This window comes from Podarcis erhardii (assembly GCF_964252035.2).
Source record: "Podarcis erhardii genome assembly, chromosome: 10".
NCBI classification, from domain to species: Eukaryota; Metazoa; Chordata; class Lepidosauria; order Squamata; family Lacertidae; genus Podarcis; species Podarcis erhardii.
The window spans coordinates 13,657,334-13,677,586 of record NC_138500.1 but is presented as its reverse complement, the minus strand read 5'-3'; the positions used below and the strand labels follow the sequence as shown (position 1 = coordinate 13,677,586).

Genomic DNA, 20,253 nt, shown 5'->3' with positions numbered 1-20,253 from the left:
GGTGTTATATGGTCTTGGTGGCCGCTCCCAGTCACCAGTCTAGCTGCCGCATTCTGGATTAGTTTTAGGTCACCTTCAAAGGTAGCCCCACATAGAGCTTATTGCAGTAATCCAAAAACATCTGGAGGGCAGAGTTTGAGGAAGCCTGATCTAGTCCAACCTCCTGCAATGCAGGAATCATGGCTAAATAATCTCCCCCCCAAAGTGATGATGTGCAGATGTGAAAAGGGCCATCAGAAGTATTCAAGGGGTAGGCAACAGGTAGTCCGAATACTTCTGAAGGGCATAACTACATTCATTTATATGCTTTGTGTGCTTCTGAATTCCTTGTGTATAGGAACATTTTTTTTAAAGTCTCTTGTTATTTTTATTTTTATTTTATTAAGGGGAAAATGCACACATGGGTACAGATCAACATTGTTGTTATTTTTTTTAAAAAAAGAATGGGTTGACATTTGGGCACACGTGTGTGTGTGTGGCATGTCATGGAGCGACTCTGTTTGCCCATGCAAATAAGCACAGAGGCAGGGATATTGTCAGGCGGCTGCAAAATTAAGAGGTAGGTCAGGTTTAATGGAAACATCTGTCATTAACCCTTTTAACAGAGGCTGCCTGAGGGGAATCCTGGCGAATAAAAGCTGCGCTGTGTTACATCTTACCTTTAGCACCGCGGAGCCACGGCAGAATAGTTAGCATAATGCACTTCTCCTGTTCTGCCAGCGTTTACTCTGGAGCACCGAAGGCTGCGCAGATCAAGGAGAAAAACACATGGCTCCCCACCCCCTTCTCCCTTCCATGGTTTGAGTCTCTTTGCCAGGGGAGGGAGACCAGTCCTGAGAACGTGGATGACTTAAAGGCTGCTTGTTACAGCTTTTTAGGCCTTCTGGGTGACTTGGTATTCTCCCATGACATGGGTGTGCCCATGTGGTGGTGCAGGGGAGAGCTGGGACAGATGTGCACACTCAGAGAGAGAGAGCTAATGGAAATCCCAGGGCTGCTAGACTATTTTCCAAGGCTTTCCCCGAGAATGTATAAGAGGAACTGTGTACGGCTTCCTTACATGGGAAGGGCGGGGCTTCTGCGTCATGCATCCCGTCGCGATTTGTGGATTTTTCCCTCAACTGGAAAGATCACAACCAAGGAGTGGTTTTCTTTAAGTATAAGCTGGAAGCATGCAGAATAAACCAGAATAGAGGTGGGCAATGTTTAAGACGTGAGTCTTAAGTGCTGACTGTGCTAAATCTTGATCTTGAAAGCCACAACAACTGGGTTTGTTTGTTTTTCCTCCAGCTAAGTCCTACACATAGTAGACCCAGAAACCTAAGTTACTCAGAGCCCGCAACTTTCACAGGTCTACTTTGAGTAAATGGATGAAACCCCTTGGAGTCTCATGGCATGTTTATCTGGGAATACAGTGGTACCTCGGGTTACTGGCGCTTCAGGTTACAGACGCTTCAGGTTACAGACTCCGCTAACCCAGAAATAGTACCTCAGGTTAAGAACTTCGCTTCAGAATGAGAACAGAAATCACGTGGCGGCGGCGTGGCAACAGCAGGAGGCTCCATTAGCATAGCTGTCAACTCTTCCCTTTTCTTGCGAGGAATCCTATTTGAAATAAGGAAATTTTCCTTCAAAAAAGAGAAACGTTGACAACTATGCCCATTAGCTAAAGTGGTACCTCAGGTTAAGAACAGTTTCAGGTTAAGAACAGACCTCCAGAATGAATTAAGTTCTTAACCTGAGGTACCACAGTACCCTTTCTTTTAATCAGCTGTGAATGGACTGTGTAGGTTTCTGTATTCTTTCACTAGACCTCGGTTTTACAGTGGTTTGTAAGGAGAAAATGTGAGTCTCGCTCTGAGATTTAAACAAATGACAGACCAATATTTGCACATGAAATTCAGCTGTCTTTTGTTTCCTGTGTCCAATGTGCACCCTTCCTATTCCAAGATCATGGAGGAGCCGGTGCAGTGTAAGTGTTTAGAGTGTTGGACTAGGGCCTAGGAGTCCAGAGTTCAAATCCTCCACACTGTGGTGACTTTGGGCCAGTCATGGCCTCTCAGCCTACCTTATCTCACAGGGGGTTTTCTGTGGTGATTAAATGAGTAGCGAGAGAACCATGTGTGCCACTTTGAGCTCCTTGGAGAAAAAGCTGGGATATAAATGGAATAAATGTGGCATTCCCCCTGTCTTCCTGCTCCTTCTTTACTCCACCCTTCCATTCCCCCCCCCCCATAGCCTTTTGCAACATCCAAGCACACAATATCCACAAATCCATGTGAGATTTTTCTTTAAAATTCCTCAAACACACCTTCCACCTCCACCGTTCCCACTCTGGTTTCCAACATCCCGTGACTGATCCTTCCCCCTCCATGTTTAAAATGTTTACGAATATGTGTCCTGTTCTTTTCTAAAGAAACCTATGAGGAGGACAAAACAGAAATGATTAAAGTGCTCATGATAAATGTATCATTAGCATCCTTATCACTTTTTTGTTTTAAAGCCAGGAATCATTATCCAGAAGCTTTAGTTCTGTTCTTGAAGCAGGTAAAGAAATCTGCTGTTGAAGTGAGTTGACGGGCGTTTTGCTTCAGTTGTACCACATCCCTCTAGGTATTTCACATCACCCACCAGTGCAGTTGCCATCTCTTGTGTCTCACTGTGGTCAGAGCTGGCTGTGTGTGTGTGTGTGTGTGTGTGTGCAGGCACACACACGTGTGTGTGATATTTTCGAGTGACATTTAAGAGTGTGGGAGCTTCCATTTGGATCCCTCTCTCTTGGCTCGCTCCTCTTCCTTCCACTCACACTCTTTTTTTCCAAGAGCAATTTCTTCTGCGAGGCTCTCCAGTTGCCAACATGGAGGAGAGCCATTGTTGGAAGTGGGGAAGGCAGCCGAGCTGGCGTCGAGCGAGGCACTGGCAGAGGGAAGGGAAACCCTTCTGTGTCAAGAGGGCTTGGCCATGGCAATATCCACGCGGTCCATGCCACTCTCTCTCTCTCTCTCTGCCTTCCTGCCAACAGCCTCTGTTTGCCCTCGTGCCAAAGCTTATTGGGGGAGACGGTGTGTGTTATCTTCATGGCTGCCTAATTAATAACCCAGCTGACAGTTTCCATAATAATTACCTTACCTAAAGTGAAGGGGGAAACAGAGCAAAATCCCTGTGCGTGTATTTAAATGAGACATGCTAACAACACTCTTCCTTCCCCTGCCCTCCCCAGTCATAATCATATGCTGATTTCCAGTAGCAATCAGGACTAGAAGTAGCCTTGTGTTTGTGCGTTGGGTTTTGCTCGCAAAACTCACGAGGCAGTTTTCTTCCAAACCTCTGCTGTCTTGACCTCGTTGTAATAAAGCTCTGGCCTATGGAGGACTCCTGGAAAGAAACAGGAGGCGGGAAAGGAAAGGAAAATACATTGAGGAGGGTCCCGTCGTTGGGATGTCCTTGAGAAGTGTCCAGAGCAGTGAGAGAGCCTGCTTCATGAGGCTTTATCGGGCTAAAGAGAAGCATCCTGTGGGACAGAAATGTTCTGAAAACAACAGCAACATAAGAACCTAGGAAGCTGCCTTAGAATCAAAGAGTTAGAAGGGACCATGAGGGACATCTAGTCCAACCCCTGGCAACACAGGAATCTTTTGCCCAACGTGGGGCTCAAACTCACAACCCTGAGATTAAGAGTCTCGTGCAGACTGAGCTGAGGTCAATTGGATTTCGTCTTAATTTGGGTTCTCTGAAAGTGAAGCAGAAAAGTGAGGCAGGGTATGACTACCTGCTTCAATCAGTGATGTTTCAGTCCAGTGCTTTATTTTCCCCTTGAAAATCTTCCATTTCTTAAAGAACAATGAGTGGGTGCCAATAATAAGCACAATATTCAGCAAGTTTTTAGCTTTGTTCACTCTGTGCAAAGAAAACAAACTAATAAAATAGAAACATACGTAAAATGAAGGAACATGGTGAATCTTAGGGCTAGGTGGGAGACCTTATACTAAGTCAGACTGTTGGTCCATCAAGCTGAGTGTGGCAACAGCTTTCCAGGGTTTCAAGCACAAGTCTTTTCTCAGCAGCCTCTGAAGGTGCTAGGAATTGTACCTGGGACCTCTTGAGTGCCCTTCCCTCAACGAATAATAAAGTTAAATAACACGTTCCCTCCAGAGCAGATAAATATTTGTTTGTTGGGTTTATATCCTGCCTTTCTTCCTGAAGGAGCCCAGGGTAGCAAACATATCCATGTTTTTTTAAAACAGAAAAGCACTCACAGAATCATAGTATTGTAGAGTTGGAGGGAGCCGAGACAGGCCTGGGAGAGCTCAGTCAGTAGAGCAGGAGACTCGCAATCTCAGGGTTGTGGGTTTGAATCCCATGTAGGGCAAAAGATTCCTGTATTGCCGGGGGTTGGGCTAGATGACCCCTCATAGTCCCTGCCAACTCTACAATTCTATGATCTAGTGCCACCCCCGGCAATACAGGAATATGCAGTTGTCCCACACGGCCATCAAACCTACAACCTTGGCATTATCAGCACCGCGCTCTAGCCAACTGAGCGAACACAGTTAAGGCATTCTAAAAACAGCTTCAGTTCAAAACATCTAGAAGCAGATTCAGTCAAAAACATCCTATAAACAGTTACAATTAAAAAGCATGATTTCATAACATGATTCAGGCTCTGAAACTGTATCCAAGCCTGTAGAGTTTGTTATTCTGGACCAGTTATAATCTCTCAGGCATTACACACACACACACACAAACACACACACACACACACACACACACACACACACAAATACCTCATTCTCTGGCTTCTCTTTTCTAGAGAAGAGCAAGGGTAGGACTGGGGGGCAGGGACTTCGGCTGGATCCAACACCTGTTCAACTTGGGGCTTATTCACACTTCTCTTTCCTCCACAATTTAAAGCTCCATGTCCGAGCACCCTTTTCCTTCCCTGCTCTGGAGCTTTCTCCATCTAAACCTGCTCCATTTGCCCCAACAGAGCAAACATCCATCTGTGGAAAATCCAGAATTGACGTTTGCTCCTGTTCAGCTTTAAAGAGCAGTTTTTTTGTGGGGAAAGCTCAGGGCAAAGAAATAATAAACATTTGGATGTGGAGCGTCAAAGCATTGACCTCCATGTGGCAAAATGTGTGGATAAGCCCTGCTGGCAACCTGGCAGAGAACATAAATTTAAAGGCTTGCTTTTCCTCTGCCAACCTTAGGAAGAGCAGCGGCAGCAACCTCAGTTCTGAACAGGGTATAGATCTGGCATAGCTTTAAGCCAGTGTCCATAGAAACTAGCCGAGTTGATCAAAGTTTTGAAAAGAGCGACGACATACATTTATTGCCCCACCCACTTTTGCCTCTAGCATGGGACTCCTGCGGGGATTGCCTTGGGCTGAAGAAAGGCCCCAGCCTTGTTCTCATGAGATAAATTGGGGCTTGATGGGCACCTTCTGTGGTTGAGAGGCCCTTAGTAGCTCTTTTCATGTTCCTTGCCTCTAGGCGAACAGTGTCAAAACACGCAGACATATAAAAAATAAAAAACTTCATCTCATAAACATACCTGAACTACCATCTGGCAACCATCCCAGCAGCCTGGTGATCTCTTTAGCTCTCCAGCATGCAGTTTTATTTTGAAAAAAGAAAAAGAGGAAGAAAATCAAGGGTCCTGGGCAGGTTTGCATGAGGCCAGATGGCTCTCCGTAGAGCATGAACAAACTGCACCGGTGCAGTTTCCATCAGACGTATCGCAACAGATGCACGAGGATATGCCACAGTCAAGCTGTTTGTCTTCCTTAGACTCGGGGATGCGGAGAATGGCATTCAGCGAAGCAAAATGACTTAAAAGTAGGGTGAACACCTGAATCTCCCAAAGGTGGTGTCCAGTGCAGAAAGTTCACATAGGAACATGGGAAGCTGCCTTATATTGAGTCAGATTATATTGGTCCACATAGCTCAGTCTTGTCTCACACTAAATTCAACCTGTGCCTGTGTGTGAGTGTGTAGAGCTAGCTAGCTAGCTAGATATTCCTCTATACATAAAAAAAGTCAGGCTGTCAACAGTTAGCCCCCACTGGAGAATTTGTAGTGCCACATCACAAACTTCTGGATTTACATGAAATTAAGGCAGGGAGAGAGGGAAAGATGGGGGGTGGGTAAAGGGAGGTTGTTTGGCAAGGTGGGGCAGCTGGAGTTGGCAAGCAATGCAAGCAGAGGGGGCAGCCGTGTGTGTGTGTGTGTGTGTGTGTGTGTGTATCACAACAACAGCAAATCTTTCTTGACTATCTCCAGGGGGGTCTGTGGGGGTGCGAAACACCTAAAGGATAGTTGTTCTTGAAAAAATATTTTTATATATGCTTAAAACAAGCTGGATTAATTTCAACAAAATGCTTTGCAACATCTGTATACCCTCCAACATTTCTCCAATGAAAATAGGGACAGCCTATTTCATCATCATCATCATCATTGTCATCATCATCATCTGCCCCACTAACTGGATTACCCCATCCACTCTGAGCAGCTTTCAACATATATAAAAACATAATAAAACATTTAAAACTTTCCTATACAGTCATACCTCGGGTTGAAGTAGCTTCGGGATGAATATTTTCAGGTTGCGCTCTGTGGCGACCCGGAAGCAACGGAGTGCGTTACTTCTGGGTTTTGCCATTCGTGCACGTGCAGGCGCTCAAAATGACATCATGTGCATGCGCAGAAGCGGCAAAACATGACCTGTGCAAGCGCAGTCGCGTGTTACGTTCACTTCAGGATGTGAACGGATCCTGTTCGCATCCAGAGGTACTACTGTACAGGGCTGCTTTCAGATGTCTTCTAAAAGTTGTATAGTTATTTATCTCCTTGACTTGACCTTTACATAATTCCGTGCCCTCCAACATTTCTCTGGTGAAAATAGGGACATCCTAAGGAAAAGCAGAAACTGGGACGACTTCTGTAAATCCGGGACTGTCCCTGGAAAATAGAGACACTTGGTGGGTTTACATCATCCCCCCTCCCTTACTTGGCTTCATCTCTCCCCCCCTTACCTGAAAGCAAAACCCATTGAATTCAATGGGAAACTACTGAGAAAACATATATAGGATCTTGCTGCCAGAGCTACTACACCACACATTGCTTTTTCCTAACCGTGGCAACTTTACAGCTGTGAGAGAAGGCTCTTTCATTGCGTCTTTGCTACTCCCCTCTTACTGCCACCCCCATGTCCTGACGCTCCCCATTGCTTTCTCTTCCTTTGCTTCCTGCTGCTCTTAAATGTGCCTATTACCCTCTGGCTTTGACCTTAGGTAGCTGTGAGCACCAAGCCATGTTATTCAGAGCGAAGTAACACCAGTAGCCAGGAAGGAACAATGTCGTTCAAGCCAGATAAAATAAATCTCGCATTTCCTGTTAGGAGACTGGGCCAAAAAGCAACGATGAGACTCGGGGAATGAGCCACTTGCGCTTCAAAACAGAGCGAGCGAGCGATTGAGCAAGTGGCGCGCACGGGACAGACATGACCGCAACCCGTGCTTGAAAACACCAAACAAAAACAAACTCACTGTAGTGACAGGGAAGAAGTCAGGAGGAGAAACCAAAAAATTCATAACACGGGGAGCTTTGCCAGACTTGAAACTCAGAACATAGCATGTGCCACACACACACAAATAAATAAATCCTGGCTTTCCTCCCGTCAAAGAGTGCTGCTGTTTGTAAGCTTGTCTACAAAATAAGGTAATGGGGAAATGCTTAGGAACTACAGCAGGCTGCCATATACTGAGTTAGGTTCAGTGGTCCATCTAGCTTCATATGGTTGACACTGACTGGCAGTGGCTTGCCGAGGTTTCAGACAGGGATTTTCCCTCAGCCTTATCTGGAGATGCTGGGGATTGAACCTAGGACCTTCTGCTTGCAAAGCAGATGCTCTACCACCAGGCTATGGCCCTTCCTTTTATTTTTGTGTGTGGAAATGCTACAGAGGTGCTATGAATGTTTGACAGTTGAATAGTCTCCCCCGGGAGGTTGTGTACTCTCCTTGCTTAGAGGTTTTTAAGCTAGGGTTACCAGATGTCCATGGTTTCTGAGGACAGTCCCCAGCTTTGCAAATCTGTTCCCGAACAAATTCTGTCCTCAGATTTGCAAATCTGTCCCCGGGAGACGTGGCAGCAGCAGCCACAGCAGCCCAGAGCCAGCCTGGTAGCGCAGTTGGCTCTGGCTGGCTTCAGGAGCTGCTCGCTGCCATGGTCCCCACCATTTTTCCTCACCGGAAGTCCCCATATGATGTGTCTTGTGCGCAACCCATCATATGGGGACTTCTGGGGAGGAAAAATGGCGGGCGCCATGGCAGCGAGCAGCTCCTGAAGCAAGCCAGAGCCAACTGCACTACCAGGTTGGCTCCAGGCTGCTGACTGCCGCTGCCACCGCCACTGCCAGAGCAGAACCGGGAATGTCCGGCAGTACAGATCTCCTGCCCCCTTTCCCCTTTGTTTTGAGTTGCGGGTGGGCAGCCGTTGCCCAGTTTTTAAAAAAACTCTGCGCATTCATGTTTCACAGGGTGCAAAAGAAGGGCTTTGCACCTTGCCTGGCAGAGAAACCGCATGCCTTGCACCCCTCCTGGGCAACAGCCGGCCACCCGTGACTCCCGAGCCTCCCCCGATCTGTCAAAACAAAGGGGGAAGTGGGTAGGAGATCGGGGAAGGCTCGGGAGTCACGAGTGGGCGGTGCACCATCGCCCAGTTTTTTAAAAACTCTGCGCATTTATGTTTCACAGGGTGCAAAAGAAGGGCTTTGCACATTTATACAATATGCATGTGTGCTTGGGCCCAGGGTCGTTTGACTCACCATCCCCACTACTGACTCCCTGTTGCTACTCAGCTTCAAAAGAGGAAAGAAAAAGAAAAGTGTCCCCAGATTCATTGGAAAAAAATCTGGTAACCATATTTTAAGCAGAGGTTGGATGGCCATCAGCTATGGATGCTTTAGCTGAGTTTGCTGGGGGTTGGCCTTGATGACCCTTGGGGTCCTTACCAATTCTACAATTCTATGATGATAGAGCGTTCCATGTGGCCTTCTGAGCAAACCGTAAGCTAGCCTGTTGCCCATGCTGAAGTATAATTGAGCTGCCAATCTGGTCACCTGTAGAAGGATTAGGAGGCTGAGCCATGTTATTCCTCACCACAGACAGCCAAATGTCTTGTGTTGCCCTTGGGGTGGGGAGTGACGCTTGTTTATTGGAAGGGCTGGCTTACCCATGTAGCTTCCTGACAACACAGAGGTAGTAATTGGGATTCCTTGCCTTGGCTCCTGTGCAAACTGCTCTTGGATCATGTTCAGTTTTCTGAGAAGCAAATTGGAGATGGTGCCCCAGGCATTGCAATAATAATACTCAAGCACAGTAGTTCGTTTCATCTTCAAACACCAACTAATTAGAATTGTGTGTGTGTGTGTTTTTCCCCCCTTCCCCTTCGTCTTCTAAAGACATAGCTAAATAGTAGGATGAAGACAAGCTCTGGCTGTGAATTATTCAGATGTCGAAAATGCTTTTTAGTAAGTCCTTTCGCAGGAAGTTGTTTAGGAAACCTGGTAACCCCAGAGTGCCAGAGAGAGTCTTCTTGTGATTTGAAAACTGGCCAAGAGATGACAATGGCGTGCAAGGTGAGCTGGCAGGTAGAATGTGCTTCAGACTCCAAGGTTCAAACACATGCATGAAAGCAAAGATCAGTTTATACAGCCAGTGGAATCAAGTGGTGAAACTTTTGCTGGACTGCGGAAGAGATGACTTGGCATTCTTGCTGAAGACAATTTTGAGAGGCACGTTTAGGTTAGCCAAATCACTGGTGGTTCAGATAGTCTGATCAGGTTGTGACTGGGGGGTGAATCAATTTCTGTTGCTCCCAGCTTCTCGTTTTTCCAGTTCGGTTCCTCACATTGGTCTGTGAATTCTTTTCTTTTGTTAAAATCCTCATGAAAATTCATCAGAGGTTAAGTGCAAATTTCACCTAATATAAATATGAACTTTTGCCTGGTATACACATTTTTTTGCAACTGTCCAACATTTCTCCAATGAAAATAGAGTGCAAGTAGATAAATAGGTACCGCTCCAGCGGGAAGGTAAATGGCGTTTCCGTGCGCTGCTCTGGTTCGCCAGAAACAGCTTAGTCGTGCTGGCCACATGACCCGGAAGCTGTACGCCGACTCCCTCGGCCAATAAAGCGAGATGAGTGCCTCAACCCCAGAGTCGGTCATGACTGGACCTAATGGTCAGGGGTCCCTTTACCTTTTTAAGGAAAAGCAGGACATTCTGGGATCAAATCAGAAACTGGGATGGCTCCTGTAAATCCGGGACTGTCCCTGGAAAATAGGGACACTTGGAAAGTTTGCCATGAGATTTTGGGCCGTACACCCATTTGGTGCAAATCGTGGTCTCATGGGAAGTAATGAATATTGGCCTTCAGTGGGCTGGAACTCACACCCAGTGAAAGTCAAGTTTGCAAGACTGACTTAGTGGTTCTTTGATTGCTTCTGGACCTCAGGAAACCACTTGACTTGGTTGACCTTTCATGTGATCAACTGGTTAGGGTCAACCTACTTGTCTAGAAAACATGATATCTACAGAAGCTTGAGCCCCAGGATCTTCCTTCCTTCCTTCCTTCCTTCCTTCCTTCCTTCCTTCCTTCCTTCCTTCCTTAGTTAACCACTTTGGGTTTATTTAACTTAACAAGAATGACAATCCAGTTCGTGAGATCCAAACGATCTTTGTTTAGTGATAGCTTATTAATTCAGCTCTAACAGATCACATGTATTAAAGAGCAAAATATTCCCCATCAGCTACATTTTCCAGGAATTTCCATTTTTACCTTTTGGATGCCAGTGACTCATGGAGTCTAACTCAGGAATCTCGGAATTTCCACACAAGAACAATGCAGTTTTGCTAGGATCTTCTGACATTTGCATTTGTCATTAGAAGCTACCTCATCCAAAGGAAATATGCGTGTGACCTTTATAATGCTGTTTCTTGATGCTAAATAGGACACCTCTTTTGCAGTGAAGTGTCAAGTGAGGTCTGTGTAAATGGTGAAATCGTTTCACCATTGGAAGATATATGAAATGTGGTGTGATTTGGGAACGGCGTGACAATGGTGTGCTTGAGTTAACCAGGGTGACTTCTGTAAATCTAGGACTGTCCTGGGAAAATTAGGGACACTTGGAGGGTCTGTAAACCTATGGTGCAGATGTGACCATAGTGTTCCCTGTGAGTTCAAAATTCACAAGGTGGGATTTACAGATGCAAAGCAGTTCCCTATGTTGAGAATTTGTGAGTGAGGCAAGAAGGCAAAATAATAATAATAATAAATTAAAAGTGGATGCCAAGGAAAGCACACCCCCATTAATCTTTGGTATCCTGGTATAGGAAGCTCCACAAAATTCCAAGGTAATATTATTATTCTAGGGACGCGGGTGGCACTGTGGGTTAAACCACAGAGCCTAGGACTTGCTGATCAGAAGGTCAGCAGTTCGAATCCCCGCTACGGGGTGAGTTCCCGTTGCTCGGTCCCTGCTTCTGCCAACCTAGCAAATTGAAAGCACATCAAAGTGCAAGTAGATAAATAGGTACCACTCCGGTGGGAAGGTAAATGGTGTTTCTGTGCACTGCTCTGGTTCGCCAGAAGCGGCTTAGTCCTGCTGTCCACATGACCCGGAAGCTGTATGCTGGCTCCCTCGGCCAATAAAATGAGATGAGCGCCACAACCCCAGAGTCGGTCACGACTGGACCTAATGGTCAGGGGTCCCTTTACCTTTATTATTATTCTAGATAGCAACCTTCAAAAAAAAAAAATCAGTGGGTGGTGGTGGAAGGCCCCTTAAACATTGCTAGCAGGTTGGAGATGGCCATGGATTTGCTTTCCAGATACGCAGACCGTGGAGTTCACTGTTCGCTCAGCTGGGCCCCCGATGTATTGTGCGTGCTTTATCTTGTTCTCTACTTATGTAAACCCCACTTGAAAAACACAAAGCAAAATTGGGGTTGAAGTCCCAATTGTGTCAATACGCTCAAATGATGTGGCAAGGTTGGGTTGCAAAATTTGATTTGTTACAGAGAAGAAAAGGACGGGCCCTGGGGTTAGCGAGGCCTTGGCTTGACAAGAGAGTCTGCAATTGCCAGTCTGGGGAGAGAAAGCGCACTCTGTGTGGGATTTCCATCCGTCTTTCTCGCTTTCCCTGGGCTCCTCATGCCGCTGCCGCTGTCCCCTGTGACGGATTGGGAAAAACAAAGCGGCGAGAAGAAGAGAGTCTGGGGCAAGTGACGCTGCTCAGTAGTTCATCGCATTATCACAGGTGAAGAAGAAAAAGAAGCACCCAGGTAATATTGTCTTGGCAAAAGTGTTGCTGGGAGGGTTTCTAAGATGTGGGTGATATAATGGAGACGAAGTCTTCCCTGTGTTTCTGCCCTTGCATAATGCATGCAACAGTTGTTGCTTCCCTCCATTCTCAGGCAGAAAGTGTGAAAAGTCTGCTGTCTGCTCTGGAAGACACAGTGGGCCAGTGTTGATAATACTTAACATTTAAACAGTGCTTTCGGTTGTTCAAAGCACATCAGGTACATTATATTGTTAGCATCTTCACAACAACTATTTAAGGTAAGGTAAAGGTAAAGGGACCCCTGACCATTAGGTCCAGTCATGACCAACTCTGGGGTTGTGGCGCTCATCTTGCTTTATTGGCCGAGGGAGCAGCTTCCGGGTCATGTGGCCAGCATGACTAAGCGGCTTCTGGCGAAACCAGAGCAGTGCATTGAAATGCCATTTACCTTCCCGCCAGAGTGGTACCTATTTATCTACTTGCACTTTGACGTGCTTTCGAACTGCTATAGTCCCCTTCTCGAAGATTGGGGGAGTGGGGGAACTGAGACCTAGAAAGAATGGCTGCTTAAGCAAGTTTCTTTTTATTTCTTTTAAAATTATTTTCTTACCTATACATCAGAGGCTACTAACCCTGATGGTTGTGTTCTCACTTCACTGTTGGAGCCAGTATACCTCTGAATACCAGTTACTGTAAACCACTGGAAGGGAAAGTAATGTGGCACTCAGGTTCTGGTTACAGGCTTCCCATAGGTATCTAGTTGGCTGCTGTGAGAATATGATGCTGGACTAGATGAGAGACTTGCAACAGGCTGTGCTTGTGTTCTTATCTTACCTTTCTTCCATCCTGGAAACATTATTATTATTACTATTTTACCCCGCCCATCTGACATAATAAAACATTAAACATAAAAAAATATTCCCTATACAGGGCTGCCTTCAGATGTCTTCTAAAGGTTGTATAGTTACTTAGCTCCTTGACATCTGATGGGAGGACGTTCCGCAGGGATGGCGCCACTACCGAGAAGGCCCTCCACCTGGTTCCCTATAACCTCACTTTTCACAGTGAGGGAACCACCAGAAGACCCTCAGAGCTAGATATCAGCGCCCAGGCTGAATGATGGGGGTGGAGACGCTCCTTCAGTTATACAGGACTGAGGCTGTTTAGGGCTTTAAAAGCCAGCACCAACACTTTCAATTGTACTCAGAAAAGTGCTGGAGCCAGTGTAGGTCTAAGTAACATACACACGGCTCTTCCTAGGTGGTCTCCCATCCAAGCATGGACCAGACCCAGACCTGCTTAGCTGCAGCAAGGTGGTGGCCTCATGGTACCATAAGTTCATACCATGGTTCCTAGAACAGGAAAGTTTTGAACCTGAGCCTTACTGATTCATATCCCATTCTCTTAGCTTATAGACTGCATCACCTTTCTTTGTGAATACTGCTGACCATTCAGCAAGCAGTAAGCATTATCAGTGACTTAAAAGAAAAGAAAACTCCCTAATAACTGATTAAAAATTATCCTTGTGGGATGATCTGTATGTTTCTGATGCTTCATAGAGAGTGGTCTGTATGGAGTCTCCAATAACCTGACAAATGGCGAGGAGAGTTTTGCTGATTTTGAACTGGATGCTGAAGACTTGATTGCTATGCGCAGGACTTTTGGCAGAACAATTGAGAAAGCCGGCATGCCAGCAGGAGGTCACATGCAAACAACAGCAAGTTCAAAGGTCTACATTTGCCTCATATCAGGTGTAAACAAGGTTTTGTTTTTCCCCAGCCGGAACTCAGTTCTGGCACCTCTCAGGTGGGCAGCATCACCATTCTAAGAGAAAGACGGAGGTGTTCATGGTGTGTTCTGGCACCTCTTTTTCTAGAAAAATTGCACAGGGTATAATTTTATATATATATATATATATATATATATATATATATATATATATATATATATATCCCTACTATTGGCAGGTTGGTGGTATATTTCTTCCCAATGATCTAGTACACTCTTAGCTTAATAGTTATGCTCCCATCAGTTTTGGATTGCAAACAAAGATGCTCTATCTACTTTGAGGGCACTTCTAATGAGTTAATTATGATGAGCAAAATACAGACTTGCTGGATCCAATGGCCCTTTGAGCTGGCAGCAAAAAACGGCCCCTGTAGGAACCAGGAGCTGGGTCTCAAATTGGCACAGTGGCACATGGGTCATAATTCCAGCATTGGCATCTGATTCCAGAACTGACACGGCAACTCTGCTTCTAATGGGAATTTTCAGATGCAGGCTGTGACACAGATGTGGCCTTGGACCACATCACTGAGTCTCGTCATCTTATTCTCCAGAAGGCTGCAAGTTTCACAGGGAAGTTGGGACGTCACATTTTCTGAGGCTAAAGGTTCGGTGTATGTTTGTGAGCTGAAGTGGCACAGCCTTGCTTCTTTTGCCTTCTTTTTCTTTATTAGGAACATGGGAGACTGTCCTAAGTTAGATCCTTGTTCCATCTAGCTTAGTTCTCTCTATTCTGAATGGTAGGAGCCTCTGAGGGCATCAGGCAGGTGGATGTTCCCAGCTCTACCTGAAGATTTCAGGGACTGAACCCGGGGACTTCTTCATGGAAAACTCTGCCACTGAGCTACATACAGCCTTTCCCCATATTTATTTGTCACTTGCTACAGAATTGTCTCAAAGCGACTTGCAGAATATTTTAAGCTTCCAATAAACTTGGCAACTTTAAAAAAACAACAGCAGATACACTGAATAAGCCTAAAATGAAGCAAAAGGTTTCTAAAGGTGTTCGTACAACAACAAGCCTGAAAAGGATGCTTTCTATCCCACCACACTAAAAAAAATGAGCACCAAAAATTGAACATAAATGATATTGCAGTACAATCAGTGTTAAGACTCCCAAACCCAGGAAAATAGGAATGTCTTCACCTGGTGCATAAGAAGCTGTGACAATGGGCACATCCACACATGGCTTTCCCCAAAGAATCCTGGGAACTGTAGTTGTTAAAGGAGCTGGGAATCCTTCTCCTGTAGGGAGTAAACTACAGTACCCAGGATTATTTGGAAGCCCTGTGACTGATTTGAAGGAGGCACACAGAGAAGGACCTCTGATGATAATTGTAGAGTCCAGGTAGGTTCTTGTAGCAAGAGGTGGTCTTTGAGGTTTTTATTTATTCAATTATTATCTTACTGTTCCTCCAAGGACATCAGGGTGGTGTTCATTGTTCACAGCCCCTTATTTCACTGTTGCAATAACCCTCTGATGTAAGTGCATTGTGAGAGTGATTACAGCTCAAATAGAAACCCCATACATCTCACTGTATGGGGGAAGGATGGGACCAATGTGCTGTTCAGCTGCAAACCATTGATGAGCAACATTGTTGTTGTTGTTGTATTCGTATATGTTTCTACATAAACTGCTTTGAGATTTTTTTTTTAAGTGGTATAATCCTCCGCCAATAAATACAAAAAAATTCAGAGCTCCAGCTGTCTCTCCTTATAGTTTTTATCTTTAAATCGGGCAACCCTCCAAGTGGATCAGAGATGGGGAAGCTGTGGACTTCCAGGTCTTGTGCGACTCCAACTCTCATCAGCCACAGCCAGAATGGCCAATGGTCAAGGCTGGCGAGAGTTGATAGAGTCCAGCATCATCTGGAGGGCCATGGATTCTTCATCCTTGAAGCAGAACACTATCCTCTGCCAGCAGGGCACAAGACTTCATGTCTGGGCCCTAGTGCAACACTCTGAACTTGGCCAGGGTTTTCTCATTACCTATAAGGGTACCATGAACTTCTTGGGCTCTGTGTTTTTGTGTGTAGATCTGATTGTCAGGTCAGGAGAAGCCCCTTTCAAAGTGCTCTACAAGACACTTGAAGGCAAAAAGAGGGCTTCTGGTGTCATCGTGATGGCAGGTGATGGACAAGTGAGTGACTCCACCCAGCCATCACATTTGATTCATGAGGGGTGGGGCAGATAACCATCTGATCCATTGACCAGCTCAGGGTCCCCACTCCCAGGCTAGACTATGACAGAATCCAGTGCATTTAAGGGCATGGCAGAGAGAGAGAGAGAGAGAGAGAGAGAGAGAGAGAGAGAGAATGTAGATAACTGGCTATTTCATACAGGATTTTTCATGGCCCTGGGTTCTGCATTACCTCTCCTCACTCACATTACATGTTTTGCCCAAAACTTGGAATTCAGTGGTCTTTGCATGGACGTTGTTCATATCATTCACCTAGCAATTTGGCTGAGGCTGTCGGTCAACAAGCATGCAATGTGTGGAGAGAGCTGGACTGGACTAACTGTTCTCCCCGTCACTAGCGTGAGAAGTTCATCAACTTCTGAAACCTTGCCCAACAGAGACTGGAGCAGAAATGAGACTTCTTCTTTTTTTCTGGAGCAGAAATGAGAGTTTTTATTTTTCCACAACTTTTGATCTGCTTCAAACTAAGAGAGTTCATTTCAGCATCACAACAGCACTCACCTAACCCCCTGTCCACTTGCCCGCCAGCTTCGTGTTGCAATCCAGACTAGGCTGCTGATTCCTTCCTTTTGCAAGGCTGTCGGAAGGAAGGCTAATTTAGAGCAATCCCACCAATTCACAAAGAGGTCATTAGGTAGGCGGAAGTCCCTGGCAGGTTATGAACCAGACAGTCTGTGCAAAGGAAGGTCAAGGGGTGAGCCTTCTGTTTACTGAGTCTCTAAACGGTAAGCGTCTGACTCAATATGTAGCCATTCTCCACGGCGAGACCCCATTTCTCAGCGATGCAGAGTTGAGGTACCATATATGGGCCCATTCAGAACCCCCTCAAAACACCAAGTCAGTAAAAGAACTCCCCCTTTCTCTCTGCACTCCGAAATGAATTGACTATCCCTTTAAACTACTGGAGAATTTTACTGCTGGAAGCTGTTTAACAGGCATAGAGCTGGGTGCTTAATTGTGTCAACAATTATTCACACATTAGCACCATCTCTTCCTTCAGGTTTGTACAGCAATGATTCGTGAAAGTAAGTTGATCATATTCATCATAAATAAAATTAGCTTTGGGCAAAGTTTGTATTTGACAGGAAGAAAAAAAGGGGGGGGGTTGTTGAAATTAAACCCTCAGCTGTGTAAGTAGCTTGTCCGCTTCTGAAATCTGTTAACTGAAAAATGTGTTGAGTGTAGGGAAGTAAATTGGGATATGCATGCATGTGTTTGTTTCTAATAGAAGGGCACATTCATGCAGAATGCAGATCAATTTGCGAAATCATATATTAGCAATAATGTGGTAAAGAATAATTACTTTGGAAAACACTTTCCTAGTGTGCCTTTCCGTGGGTGCATTTGTAGCCAGGTTTTCCAGCAGAATCATTTTAGTGCACAGAAACATAAAAAATAGCTTTGCTGGATCAGACCCAAGGCCAACTTGTCTAGCATCCCATTCTCACAACGGCCAACCAGATACCTGTGGGAAGCCTAAATTCAAGGCATCTGCACAACAGTGCTCTCTCCCCAACAACTTGTATTCCATACCATCTGACATTTCTCCAATGAAAATAGGGATGTCCTATTCCAGAATAAGAATAATACCCCACCCATCTGGCTGGGTTGCCCCAGCCACTCTGGGTGCCTTCCAATATATCTAAAAGCATAAAAGGTAAAGGTAAAGGACTCCTGACAGTTAGTCCAGTCGTAGACGACTCTGGGGTTGTGGCGCTCATCTCACTTTGCAGGCCGAGGGAGCCGCCGTTTGTCCATTTCTGCAGACAGTTTTTCTGGGTCATGTGGCCAAGCATAACTAAGCCGCTTCTGGTGCAACAGAACACCGAAACCAGAGCAGTGCATGGAAATGCCGTTTACCTTCCCGCTGGAGCAGTACCTATTTATCTACTTGCACTGGCATGCTTTTGAACTGCTAGGTTGGCAGGAGCTGGGACCAAGCAACGAGAGCTCACCTCGTCGTGGGGATTCGAACCACTGACCTTCTGATCAGCAAGCCCAAGAGGCTCAGTGGTTTAGACCACAGTGCCACCCACGTCCCCCTATATAAAAGCATAATAAAACTTTAAACATTAAAAACTTCCCTATACAGGGCTGCCTCCAGATGTCTTCTAAAGGTTGTATCTCCTTAGCTCAGGAGTTGCAAATCTCCATACCCTCCAACATTTCTCTGATGAAAATAGGGACGTCCTAAGGAAAAGCAGGACATTCCAGGACCAAATCAGAAACTGGAAGACTTCTTCAAATCTGAGATTGTCCCTGGAAAATAAGGACACTTGCAGGGTCTGGTATTCAGAGGCATAAGGTTTCCATTACTGGAGTTAATGTATAGCCATGGTGGCTGGTAGCCACTGACAGCATTGATCACTCCATGAATTTGTTTAATCTCCTTTTGAAGCCATCCAAGCTGGCAGTGGTCACCACTGCAGCTTGCGACCCTGAATTCCACAGGAGAACTTCCTTTTGTCTGTCCATAATCTCCCACTGTTCACTTTCTTTGGCTGATCCCAGGTTCTGGTATTATATCCTAAGAAGCATATCCTTATTCCCTTTCTCTAAGTTGCATAGAGTTTTTATACACCTCTTTCACTGCCACCCTTACTTGCCTTTCCCCCTAACCTAAAAAGCCCAAAACTCTGTCACCTTTCCTCATAGGGGGAGTTGCTCCAGCCCCTTAGTAATTTTGGTCGCCCTCTTCTGCACCTTTTCCCAGCTCTACAATATCCTTTGCGAGTTGAGGGAGACCAAAACGGTGCACGATATATTCCAACAAGTGTGCTGGCATCCCAGACTTGTACAACGGCATTATGACACTGGCAGTTTTGATTCTCAATCCCCTTTCCTAATGATCTCTAACATGGAATTTGTCTTTATCGCAGCTGCTGCACACTGAGTTGACATTTGGAGAAATCTGGGTCGACATTCAGTTCTCTATCATCTGCATGGCCCACTTGATTTAATCCTCACTGAACTGGCAGGGAAGACAGTGCAGAAGGGCAGCCTATAATATTGCAGCTCAGTTTGCTCCTGGGCTGGCTGCAGACTGAGTTAGTTGCACTTAGATACCACTGAAATCTGGGATGCGGGTGGTGCTGTGGGTTAAACCACAGAGCCTAGGACTTGCAGATCAGAAGGTCGGTGGTTCGAATCCCCGCGGCGGGGTGAGCTCCCGTTGCTCGGTCCCAGCTCCTGCCAACCTAGCAGCTCGAAAGCACGTCAAAGGGCAAGTAGATAAATAGGTACCGCTTTGGCGCGAAGGTAAACGGTGTTTCCGTGCACTGCTCTGGTTCGCCAGAAGCAGCTTAGTCATGCTGGCCACATGACCCGGAAGCTATACGCCGGCTCCCTCGGCCAATAAAGCGAGATGAGCGCCGCAACCCCAGAGTCGGTCACGACTGGACCTCATGGTCAGGGGTCCCTTTACCACTGAAATCAGTGTGAAAAGTTTGTGGCGACTTAAGCCCCGTTGATTTCGCTGGGTACAAAACGCAGCTAGCTTTGTCTGGATCCTCCATATTTCAGAGTGCGGATGTGCACATGGCCTTAACATGCACTTTCCCACAGCAATCCCAAAATATAGAAAGCCTCTTCATATGTTCAAAACAATGTGTGGGTGTAAAGTGTTTAGGGAGAGTGGTTGTGTTAGCACAGGGCACGCCAGATGTAACCCCCTTCCCCTCCTGTGTTGAGTTAAAAAGTCTGAAGGAAGGTAGGAACTAAGTGCATTTCAGCTGAACAGGATTCTGGTTGCATTTATGTCGCTTTTACAGTGTGTGATTGTGCATATACCTATATTAATTCACACTGATACGATTTTTTAAAATAGAAAATTAATGTGTATAAATGTGCTCAGAAGTAGGGAACTGGGGAAGAAATGCAATTCATTTTACATTTAAAGGCAAACCTACCTAAAATTGCACTTT

The 20,253-nt window shown here is 45.7% G+C and overlaps 1 protein-coding gene and 1 long non-coding RNA gene across 6 annotated transcripts in view; one reads left to right on the top strand and one right to left on the bottom strand.

Moving 5' to 3' along the window:
* LOC309352041 overlaps window positions 1-20,253 on the bottom strand; it is an 802,957-nt gene that overhangs the window by 305,983 nt on the left and 476,721 nt on the right. The window lies entirely within an intron of this gene.
* SOX5 (SRY-box transcription factor 5) overlaps window positions 1-20,253 on the top strand; it is a 767,649-nt gene that overhangs the window by 280,066 nt on the left and 467,330 nt on the right. Inside the window, exon 1 of one of the 5 annotated variants that reach the window (XM_081879780.1) lies at window positions 12,160-12,346. The exons of the other annotated variants lie outside the window; for them this stretch is intronic. The gene's annotated coding sequence lies outside the window, so the exon portion shown is untranslated. Of the gene's footprint in view, window positions 1-12,159; window positions 12,347-20,253 lie in introns of those variants that run through there. 5 annotated transcript variants of the gene reach the window in all.